Source organism: Microcaecilia unicolor, chromosome 6 (assembly GCF_901765095.1).
Source record: "Microcaecilia unicolor chromosome 6, aMicUni1.1, whole genome shotgun sequence".
NCBI classification, from domain to species: domain Eukaryota; kingdom Metazoa; phylum Chordata; class Amphibia; order Gymnophiona; family Siphonopidae; genus Microcaecilia; species Microcaecilia unicolor.
Window position 1 is genome coordinate 141,190,633 of NC_044036.1, and position 11,914 is coordinate 141,202,546.

An 11,914-nucleotide genomic window follows, 5' to 3' on the forward strand; every position below is an offset into this window, starting at 1 on the left:
TCAACCTATGGCCAGAGTAACACTACCTGCAGGGATTTTCTCTTTTCTTTTTGTATGTGACTAAAGTATTGCTGGATGTCTTTATTACTTCCTCCTTCCTGGTTATTTTTCTACCAGCAAAGCAAGTTGTAATACAATGAAGAAATCTAAGTCTTAAAGAGGATAGTTACTGCAGATCGTTACCCTGAAATAGCACTAGTGGCAGTTTTACCCTATCGAGAAGCCATAGGTGCAATTTGCCTATTGACTGTGTAGGGGCAAGAGGAAAGAAAATCATATTGGTGGGGTGGGGCAATTCAGCATTAACACTTGGAGCAGTGGTGGGGGTGGGATTGGATTGCCCTCCCCCCTCTCCTGCCCTTTCCTCCCAACTACACATGTGCCAGAAGCCTTCAGCTAATTAGGTCATATAATTGTCTAAAACCTCTTGATTTCAGAAAATAGATTTTGCAAGGAGATGTGACCCAGTGGTTACATCAAATCCAGGGGTATAAATAGAACAGGGGCAGGCAGACTGACCATTCGGGCAACCGGGCAGTACTTGAGGGCCCAGAGGCGATGCCCGGATGCCCAGCACGCTGCTGGTGATCTATTGGCCTCAGCAGGGGGGAACATGTTCTTTCCTGCTCGGTCCACTGGGCTGCCACTATTTCTATCACCCAGCACCACTGTATGCTAAAAATGGCGGCCGAGACTACCGCGGGAAATCTCGGCTGTCATTTTGAAAACACAGCGGTGCCAGCAGGCAGGAAAGAACATGCCCCTCTTGCAGAGGCCACCAGGACCCCTCAGGTAGGATCGGAGCAGCAGTGTGTGTGTGGGGGGGGGTGTCGGGCAGCAGCCGGGCGGGAAGCCCAGACCACCCTCAGTCCGCCCCTGAAATAGAAGATGCCAGCTTGTGATGGATTCTCTCCATGATCATGTGCTGTAGTTGAAAACAACAGATTTGTCTTCATCTGCTTTACCTAGTGGACAAATTTAAAAAAAAAACCTGCCTGCTGAACCGGGCACGCATGCTTACCAACAGGAATAGTTTAAATTCCACACAGAGCCAGAATTCACGGTAAAGGTATGGGGATATTGCAGGGAATATAAAAGCTCTTAGTCTCTCTATCATTATCTGATTGTCTCTGGTCTGGAGCAGCCTCTACTGATTGAAATCACCAGGCCTGCATAACAGGAAGTGTATTGTTAATCCCTGATGGAAGGGTAGGTTCTGCTTTTTAGTTTCCAGTTCCTCATTATATCAGGCACTGTGTGGGCATTGTTCGCAAATAAAGGTTAACAAGTACAAACAAAAAATATAAGATGATCCCTGTTAATTTGATGTTATTGTAACTTGATACATTTTTTGACTGACTTTTGGAAGCTGCCCCCCCCCCCTCACCCCCAACCTTGCAGACCTCAGGTCAGAACAGAACAGATACAAAAATTATATTTACCAGAACCTATGTTTCTTACAAAGCACATTCCAGCGATAGACTGAAGAGGAAAGGCTTGAGTTTGGGTGGGGGAGGGGAGAGGGCAGAATAATGGCTGACGATGAGGAAGTGACCGGTAATGGAATATTACCCCTCTAAGTTCCAAACTCTTCTGTACCTGCATTGATTTAGAATTTCCTGTCATTATCCTGTGCTCTGGGCCTGAAAAAAAGGTGTTGCTGTCACATGTCAGGGCGAGCCCTTGGGTCACAGCCCAGTTGATGCTGGCAAGGCTCAGACTGGCAGAGGGTGAGACACCTGGGCAAGGCTGGACTGAAGACAAGGCTGCAGCTTGTAGGCGGGACTGGAGCTTAGAGTCAGGGTTGGAGCAGGGCAGGAACAAAGCTGGAACATAGAGCAGAAGCAGGGCTAGAACAAGACACAGGCAGAAGCAGGAGTCAAACTGGAACAGGGCTGCAACACACACTGGACAACTGTAGGAAACCTGTTGCAAAGGCACTGGCTGGGAGACAGGAGCTTCCATAAATACTACCAAAGAAGAAGTGATATCTCATTAATACCTTACAGTTCAAATCCGGTAGCAAAGCAAAGCAAAACCAGAGCAAACCTCTGGGATAACGTTAGAAAGATAACAGAATGTAACTGAAATTAAACATTATTTTGAAAAATAAATTTATGAAACAGTAGAGTCTTGATCTTTCTCCTAAATATATGAGTGGGAAGAGGAGAATTTCACGAAACGTTCTTTCCAATATCAAGCGGCTTGAAATACCAGGGTAAATTCCAACATCTTTAATCTCTTTTTTCCCTTGAGTGAAGGAAAAGAAAACAAATAACCACAGGTAGTCCTTCTGGAGCTAACAAAAGGTGCAAAGTGAAAATGCAAGGAAAGGTAATTAAGAGCTAAACCATGTGATAATTTTTAGAGAAAACAGGCCAATTTGAACAGGACTCTGGCCTCAAAAGGCAGCCAGTGAAGTTCAATATACTAGGAAGAAACACGATCGTCTTTGGTTAAGCCAAAGATCAGACAACAGTTTGAATTATTTTTAGTTGGGATTTGGTACAACTCAAATATGCTAGATTACAATAATCCAGTTGTGAAAGAAGAGTCCGTAACAACAAACAAAAAGAAACTGTCTCGAAATAGCTATGAACACAGCATAGTTCTCTCAAAAGAAAGAAAGAAAGAAAGAATGCTAGCTTAATTTATTTATTATCTCATTTATACCCCACATTTTCCCAACTGTGTCAGGCCCAATGTGGCTTACATTGCACTGCAAAGGCGGCCGCCAATACAGTAAATTAAGCTAATACATCATTAAATGTTCATTAAGGAGCAGTTTCCAAAAAAAAAAAAGGGTTATCAGTCTGTGTGTCTGGAAAAGCAGTCTGAGTCATTCCTTTTTTTCTTATTAAATCTGCACTTTTTGTGCAGCTACCAGAAATGTTTGTTGTAGGAGTTTTGCTGCCCTTGTACATTATCACTTTGATGATTTTAGTTATTTTCACCTGTGATGATATATATTTTTGCTTGGTTTTTCTTGTCATTGTGTGGAGTGGCCTAGTGGTTGGGGTGGTAGACTCTGGTCCTGGGAAACTGAGTTCGAGTCCCACTGCAGGCACAGGCAGCTCCTTGTGACTCTGGGCAAGTCACTTAACCCTCCATTGCCTCAGGTACAAATAAGTACCTGAATATAATATGTAAACCCCACAGAAAGGCAGCATATCAAGTCCCAGTTCCCTTTCCCTATTTCAGATTCTACATGGAATGTTGCTACTATTGGAGATTCTACATGGAATGTTAATGTTGCTATTCCACTGGCGGCATTCCATGTGGAGGCCTGCCCTTGCGGCCGCGCAGGCTTCTGTTTCTGTGAGTCTGACGTCCTGCACGTACGTGCGGGACATCGGACTCACGGGGGCGGAGGCCTGCACGGCTGCAGGGGCGGGCTTCTACATGGAATGTTGCTAGTGGAGGAGTGGCCTAGTGGTTAGGGTGGTGGACTCTGGCCCTGGGGAACTGAGGAACTGAGTTCGATTGCCACTTCAGGCATAGGCAGCTCCTTGTGACTCTGGGCAAGTCACTTAACCCTCCATTGCCCCAGGTACAAATAAGTACCTGTATACAATATGTAAGCCGCATTGAGCCTGCCATGAGTGGGAAAGTGCGGGGTACAAATGTAACAAATAAATTAAACCTGCATAAGAAATAAAGCAGAGGATGGGGAAGGAAAGAAAGGAACAGGAAACCAGGGGAGAAAAGGGAAGGGTGGATGAGTCCAAAATTGTCATTATATTGATGTGAATCAAGAGGTGGAGACACATGCTGAGTCGTTGGGGTAGGCTTTTCCAAATAACAGTCTTAAGAGATTTCCTGAAATGTAGATGATTGTGAATTGTTTTTATGGCTTTTGGTAAGGAGTTCCATAATTGATGAGACAGATAGAATATCAATCTTATTTGACTGTTAGACAACTACATTTAATACATATCGTACTTGGATCAATGTAGCCAAATAAAAAGGACTCATTTTGTCCTTTTTATCTTAAAAGAAAACAAACACAAAATCTTAGGGCTCCTTTTACTAAGTGGCAGTAAGATCAACGTGGGCTTACCGCTCGCTATACAAGAAGTACTACCCCTAGAGCGCCGTCATTTCTAAATCGGTTACCGCCGGGTTAACGCAGGAGCCCTTACCGCCACCTCAATGGGTGACAGTAAGGGCTTCCCCCCTGAAATGGCCACGCGGCAAGTGCTTTACTTGCCACCCGGTCATTTTGTGTAGGAAATTGAGGCTTCCCTTTTACCAGATGTGGTAAAAGGGGTCCTCGGCGGGTGATACCTGCGCTGGCCCTCTTTTACCGCAGCTGGGTAAAATGGGCCCTTAAAAATTCTATATGAGCAGAAATAGTACCCCAGTGCTCACAAGTAAACGCGGGTGCTAGAGGCCATTAACACTGTACTGGCATCCGCATTTACCTGTGCAGAATGTTCAGAAGGGGTCTAGTGTGGGAAACCATGAGCATGCCAGGCACTATCGCAGATAGCATGCAAATGTAGTCACGCTCATGTTAATGAGGTCATTTTGTATTCCTTCTCAATGCTCAGCAAAGAGTGCCTGAAAGAAAACTGCCTTACCACCGCAAAAAATAACGCCAGGTCGGAGCAGGCATTCGGGTGTTGGAAGAGAGGATTTCCCAAGCTTCCCTCATGATTCTTCCTGCAAAATCTGCCAGTTTTGATTGCCTTTGGAAGCAGAAGGAAGCCCGTGCAAGCCCTTAAGTGCTGGTCGTGAGAAACAGCAGCCCCAAGCGAAAGCACACCTTGGCATCCGCTTCCTTCATCTAAATTTAAAGCGTCCATGCTAAAAATGAAAAATGCCCAGTGAAAAGCACACACTGGCGTCTTGGTCCTGCATCTAAACATGTGTCCAAGCTAAAAGAAAAATTAAAAACACTTATATTTAGGTTGCAGAAAACAGACACCAATGTGCTCTTTCCATTTGGATTTTACCAGCACATGCACAATCCTCTTGCTGAACTCCCTAATGCTCAAACCTATGAGCTTGCCCTATCAGGGGCGTAGCCAGACTTCACGGTGGGAGGAGGCCAGAGCCCGAGGTGGTGGTGGGGGGGTACATTTTGTTCTGCCGCCCTGCTGCTCCTCACCCACTGCCACAGCAAATACCTTGGCTGGCGGGGGTCCCCAACCCCTTGCAGCTGAAGCGTTGTCCGGCGCTAATCTCCAGCGCTGCCACACTGCCTATCCTGCACATTCCTTTTAGTGAAATTGAGAGGAAATTCTTTTTGGGGGGGGGACCTCAGGCCCCCGTGGCCCCATGTATCTGCGCCACTGGTGCCTATATTTGCATCTCATTAGCGCTGAGCATTAGGGCATTGTTCTATGCTGTTCCAGCAGAACTTTAACAGCACTATTCGGAATAGCGCTGCAGTTTTGAGTATTAGGTCCCAGGTGACCAGTGTAAGAAAATCGATAAAGAAAACACCCTTTCAAATCCAGCTTTACCCAGAATAAGCCTAGCTGCTGCGTTTTGAAACAGCTGTGAACAGTGCAGCTGTTTCTTCACAATACCCATATACAAGATGTTACAGTTTTGAAACAATGAAAGCAAGAGGTTGATTTTTGTGACAAGGTTTGTTTTTATCCTAACTTTTGTATTTACATTTACAATACTGTTTTATTTGAATGTTTATTTCCGTATGTTTGTTTTATTTTGTTTGCTATAAAGTGCTGTAGACTATAGATGTGATTTTGTACTCCACCTTGGGAATAGCAGAATATAAATGAACCATAACCATAATCAATGTAATTACCTCTGGGCCAGCCCAGTAGGTTCAACAGAAATGGTTATGTATTGCCATGGAGAAGATCCAAAGTCAATTTCTGGTCCTATCTTCCACTACTGTGGAAGGAGTCTCAGGCATCTCTCAGTGGTGACAAACTGCTGGCTGACATTCTGGATTCCAGAGAAAACTGTGGTCCATGACTTCTGGCCAAGAACTACCACTGGAATCACTGAGCAAGGAAATGTTCTAAAACCATTGCCCAAAAGAAGTTGGTTCCAATTGAGCTGGCAGCCCAAATGAGGAGGAGAAGGAAGCTCTTGGGCTAAAAATACAATTACAAGATTTTAAATTGTACTTCCTAGTTTTAAGATCTTTAAATTTTATATATATATTTACTGCCTATTCTAAATGTCAGTATACCAATGATTTTTTTTAAATAATCAAGTAACAGTTAAGGCTTCCTAAGAGTGCACAGCCTTTATTCAAAGAGCAACTTCTGTTAAGAAAGTGTCTTTTTGAGATTAATAAAGTTTGCTGCTTCTATGGATGCACCACTAAGAAATCAGGAAATTTATAGTTATAAGTTTGCATTTGTCACACAACCTGACCCAAGAAAGTTTTGGAAGAGTGTAAGCCAACGAGATGTTCAGACCATGAATAAAGCCCCTCTAATTATGAATACCAGAAGACCAGGCAAAAGAGAAGGGTGATCTGGCTGGTTATTGTGTTGAGTTGCTATTATTATTAAACGGAACCATAGTTGGTTGCTCATATCTTGGCTGATGAATAATTTTGTTTTAACAGAGCTGAGCAGCACGTGCCTACAAGAAGACATGAGGGCAAAGTTGACCAAAGCACTGAAAAACCGATACAAAATATTATGATTATGTTTAAATCCAGATTTACTATACTAGGCACATCAAATCAGTGCAAAAACATCCTTCAACCCTTCTGTCAAGGCTAACTTTATTCCCACAAACTAAAGGGAAGCCAGAGACATTAAGAAATCAGGATTGCACAAACTGAAGTTATGGATTAATTCCCCCCAAATATATATATATATATATATATATATATATATATATATATATAGCCACTGTTACACATGAAAATCGGTAACACTTATGGGTCACACATGGTAGAAAGAGGACAATCAATGGGATACTGTGTTCATAGGGTAATCATACCGCAATGATAAAGGGATCAAATTAGTGGAGGGGGGCGTTGTGCTGTATGTTAAAGAAGAAATTGAGTCAAACAAAATAAACATTCTACATGAAACAGATAGCAGGGTGGGATCCTTATGGATAGAAATTCCAAGAGGGAAGGAGTATTCTGCCAGGACAGAACAAATAGACAGATGAAGAAATATTTACAGAAATTAGGAAAGCTGGCAAATTGGGCAACAGTATAATAATGGGTAATTTCAATTACCCCCATGTTGACTGGATAAATGTTACATCAGGGAGCACCAGGGAGATAAAATTCCTAGATGTAATAAATGATTGCTTCTTGGAGCAACTGGTCCAGGAACAGACAGAAGGGGAGCCATTTTAAAGATAGTCCTTGGTGGAGTACAGGGCATAGTATGAGAGGGGTTCGGTCCGCTGGGAAACAGTGATCATAACATAATAAAAGTTTGAGCTAGTAACTGGAGTGAAGCCACAAAGGAAATCTACTGTAGCAGCATTTAATTTTCAAAAGGGCAACTATGATAAAATGAGGAAAATGGTTAAAAAGCAGCTAAAAGGATCAACTGCAAATCAGGCATGGACATTGGTTAATACCATCTTGGACGCCCAGACTAGATGCATTCTACATATTTACAAAGGTGGAAAGGGGAGAAAATGACAGCCAGCATGGTTAAAATGTGAAGTGAAAAAGGCTATTAGAGCCAAAACGATGCCCTTCAAAGAACAGAAAAAAGACCCAAATGAAGAAAATAAGAAGCAACATAAGCACTGGCAAGTTAGATGCAAAGAATTGATAAAGGCAGCAAAGACAGAATATGAAGAGAAAGCTGCTACAGAGACAAAAACTTGCAATAACAACTTTTTCCAAGTACACTAGAAGCAAAAAGTCTGGGAGGGAATCTGTGGGACCATTAGATCATGAAGGAGCAAAAGGAGCACTCAAGGAAGACAAGCCATAGCGGAGAAACTGAATGCATTCTTTGCTTCGGTCTTTATCAAAGATAATATGAGATCTACCTGTACCAGAAATAGTTTTCAAGGATGATGATCTGGAGGAACTGAAAGAAATCTCCCTGAACCTGGATGATGTACCGAGTCAAATCAACAAATTAGAGAGTAGTAAATCACTTGGACCGAATGCCATGCATCCAAGGGTAAAGAAAGAACTAAAAAATGATATTGCTGATCTACTGTTAGTATTGCAAACTGTATTTAAAGTCATCTGTACTACCTGAAGATTGGAAGGTGGCCAGTGTGACGCTGATGTTTAAAAAGGGTTCCAGAGGTGATCCAGGAAACTGCAGGCCGGTAAGCTCGACATCAGTGCTAGATAAAATAGTGGAAACTATTATAAAGAATAAAATTATAGCACACATAATGGGACGGAGTCAGCATGGTTTCAGCCAAGGGAAGTTCTGCCTCACCAATTTGCTTCAATTCTTTGAAGGCGTGGATAAAGATAAGCCAATTGATGTAGTGTTATCTAGATATTTAGAAAGCTTTTGACAAAGTTCCTCATGAGAGACTCCTGAGAAAATTAAAGAGTGATGAGATAGGAGGTAATGTTCTGTTGTGGATTCAGAATTGACTATTGAACAGAAAACAGGGAGTAGGGTTAAATGGCCATTTCTCTCAATGGAGGACAGTGAATAGTGGAGTGCCACAGGGATCTTTACTTGGGCTGGTGCTATTAAACTATTTATAAATGATCTGGAAATTGAAACGAATGAGGTGATTAAATTTGCAATGACACAAATTGACTGGACATCCAAATGGCAGTGAAATTTAATGTGGACAAATGCAAAGTAATGCACATTGGGAAGAATAATCCGAATCATAGATACATGATGCTAGGTTCCACCTTGGGGGTCAGCACCCAAGAAAAAGATCTAGCTGTCATTGTAGACAATATACTGAAATCTTCTGCCCAGTGTGTAGTGGCAGTGGCCAAAAAAGCAAACAGGATGCTAGGAATTATTAGGAAAGGGATTGTAAATAAGAACGAGAATACTATACTGCCTCTGTATCGCTCCATGGTGCAACCTCATCTTGAGTTCTACATTCAGTTCGGGTAGCTGCTATCTCAAAAAGCGGAGTTAGAAAAAGTTCAAAGAAGAGCAACCAAAATGATAAAGGGGATGGAACTTCTCTCCTATGAGGAAAGGCTAAAGAGGTTAGGGCTCTTCAGCTTGGAAAAGCGATGGCTGAGAAGGGGATATGATTGAGGTCTACAAAATTCTGAGTGGTGTAGAATAAATACAAATGAATAGATTTTTTTACTCTTTCAAAATTACAAAAAGACTAGGGGACACTCAATGGACTTACATGGAATTACTTTTAAAACAAATAGGAAATATTTTTTCACTCAATGAATAGTTAAGCTTTGGGACTCATTGCCTGAGGATGTGGTTAACAGCAGTTAGTATATCTGGGTTTAAAAAAAGGTTTGGACAAGTTCCTGGAGGAAAAGTCCATAGTCTGCTACTGAGACAGACATGGGGATGCCACTGCTTGCCCTGGGATTGGTAGCATGGAATGTACTTGTGACCTGGATTGGCCATTGTTGGAAACATGATACTGGGCTAGATGAACCATTGGTCTGACACAGTATGGCTATTTTTATATTCTTAAGTCCCATCTTGAGGATCTCAGGTTTTAGTAGCTGATCCCCCCCCCCCCCCCAAAAAAAAAAATTAAAAAAAAAACTTCCCACCACTGACTTCCATGGAATAGAAAGTAAAAACTTAATTTCTTCTCCAGAAGTGAAGTCAGCAGTAAGCTGAATGTAAAAAATTAGTAAGATTTTGCAGTTTGTGTATCAGAAGTAATTCCATATGCAGCTCATTAGCATACATGCCCCTGCTAAGATTAATGCAGTGTAGAGGTTTCCGCTTATCAGATTTTCTCCATACTAAAACCTTTGCTGCACCAGGTTTTAGTACATTATGAAGGAAATAAAACACTTCACAGCTCATTACATGGCTTACACATGTACTGCTGGAGAATCACTGTAGCTTTATCCTGCAATATGTGGTTTTGGAAATAAAGGACCCCTTTTACTAATGCTTAGTAGGTGCTACCAGTGTTACATAAGAACATAAACGTTGCCATACTGAGACAGACCGAAGGTCCATCAAGCCCAGGATCCTGTTTCCAACAGTGGCCAATACAGGTTACAAAGACCTGGCAAGATCCCAAAACAGTACAATTTATGATGCTTATCCAAAAAATAAGCAGTGGTTCTCCCCCCCCCCCCCCCCCCCCAAGTCCACTTTAATAATGGACTATGGATTTTTCTTTTAAGAAATTATTCAAACCTTTTTTAAACCCTGCTAACTGCTTTTATCACATTCTCAGGCAACAAATTCCTGAGGTTAATTATATGTTGAGTGAAGAAATATTTTCTCCAATTTGTTTTAAAAAAGTTCACCTTTTTTTTCATAAACCTATTTTGTAGCTTCATTGTGTGCCCCCTAGTCCTAGTATTTTTGGAAAGGGTATACAAGCGATTCACATCTACCCATTCCACTCCATTATTTTACAGACCTCTATCATATCTCCCCTCAGCTGTCTCTTCAAGCTGAAGAGTTCTAGTCGTTCTAGCCTTTCCTCATACAGAAGTCATCCCATCCCCTTTACCATTTTCATCACCCTTCTCTGTACCTTTTCTAATTCCACCATATCTTTTTTTTTTTTTTTTTTAATATGGTGACCAGAATTGCACAATTCAGTGATCCAAAGGCATAACGTCCTTCATTTTTGTTTTCCACTCCTTTCCTAATAACACTACCCCCAACTGTACACCACTATCACGGACCTTATGGGTGAAGGGGGCACCTATATGTAGGTACAGAGGGTTTCTGGTGGGTTTTGGAGGGCTCGCTGTTTCCTCCACAAATGTAACAGGTATGGGCCTGGGTCCCCCTGTCTGAAGTGCACTGCACCCACTAAAACTGCTCCAGGGACCTGAATGCACTGTCATGGACCCAAGTATGACATCTGAGGCTGGCACGTAATATTTTAAATGATGTTTTTTTGAGGGTGGGAGGGGGTTAGTGACCATTGGGGGAGTAATGGGAGGTCATCCCCAATTCCCTCCGGTGGTCATCTGGTTATTTTGGGCACCTTTTTGTAATAAAAACACAACCAGGGTGAAAACGTCCAAGTGTTAGTCACTGACATCTCTGTTTTCCATTATGGCTCAAAGACGTCCAAGTCTTAGGAACGCCCAAGTCCCACCTTCACCACACCTCCGATACACCCCCTTGAGATTTGGACATCCTTGCGATGGACTTTCGCTAGAGACGTCCAAAACTGGGCTTCGATTATACCGATTTGGACGTCTGAGAGACAGACATCCAAGTACCAATTTATGTCTGAAGATGGACGTCCATCTCTTTCGAAAATAAGCCTGATAGTATCTTATGGAACTTTTTAAGTCTAAGTGCTTTGAAAATGAGCCCCTTAACCACTCAAAGATCATAGCATAGTATGTCTTACATAAGGGTAAGAATGATAAATAGGGGTAAAATCATATTCAAATGCATCAGAAGTATTACAGGAGGAGGAACAAACTACTGTGCTTAAAAATAAACATACACAAAATTAGAGGATTGTTTATAAGCACCATTTTATTGAAGGATGACAGAACTGCATCATCTGCTAGTATTCAATAACAAAAAAAAAAGCCACGTGGTTAGAAATAGTAAAGAGAGATTGTATCCTGTTAACAGCAGAAATACTAAAATTGCCTTTCACTGAACAAATTCCAAAATATACAACACTGAAAGTGTAGCAGTCAAGCTTCATATTAAACATTAAATAGTAATATATCTTCTGAAACATTATTCACAAAAATGAAAGTGTATAAAGTTCACTTCTAGAATGATCTCTTCCCCCCTCCCCCAATTTCCCCCCCAAATTCACAATACAAAAAACTGATTTTGTTTAGCAATTCAAGAGCCATTGC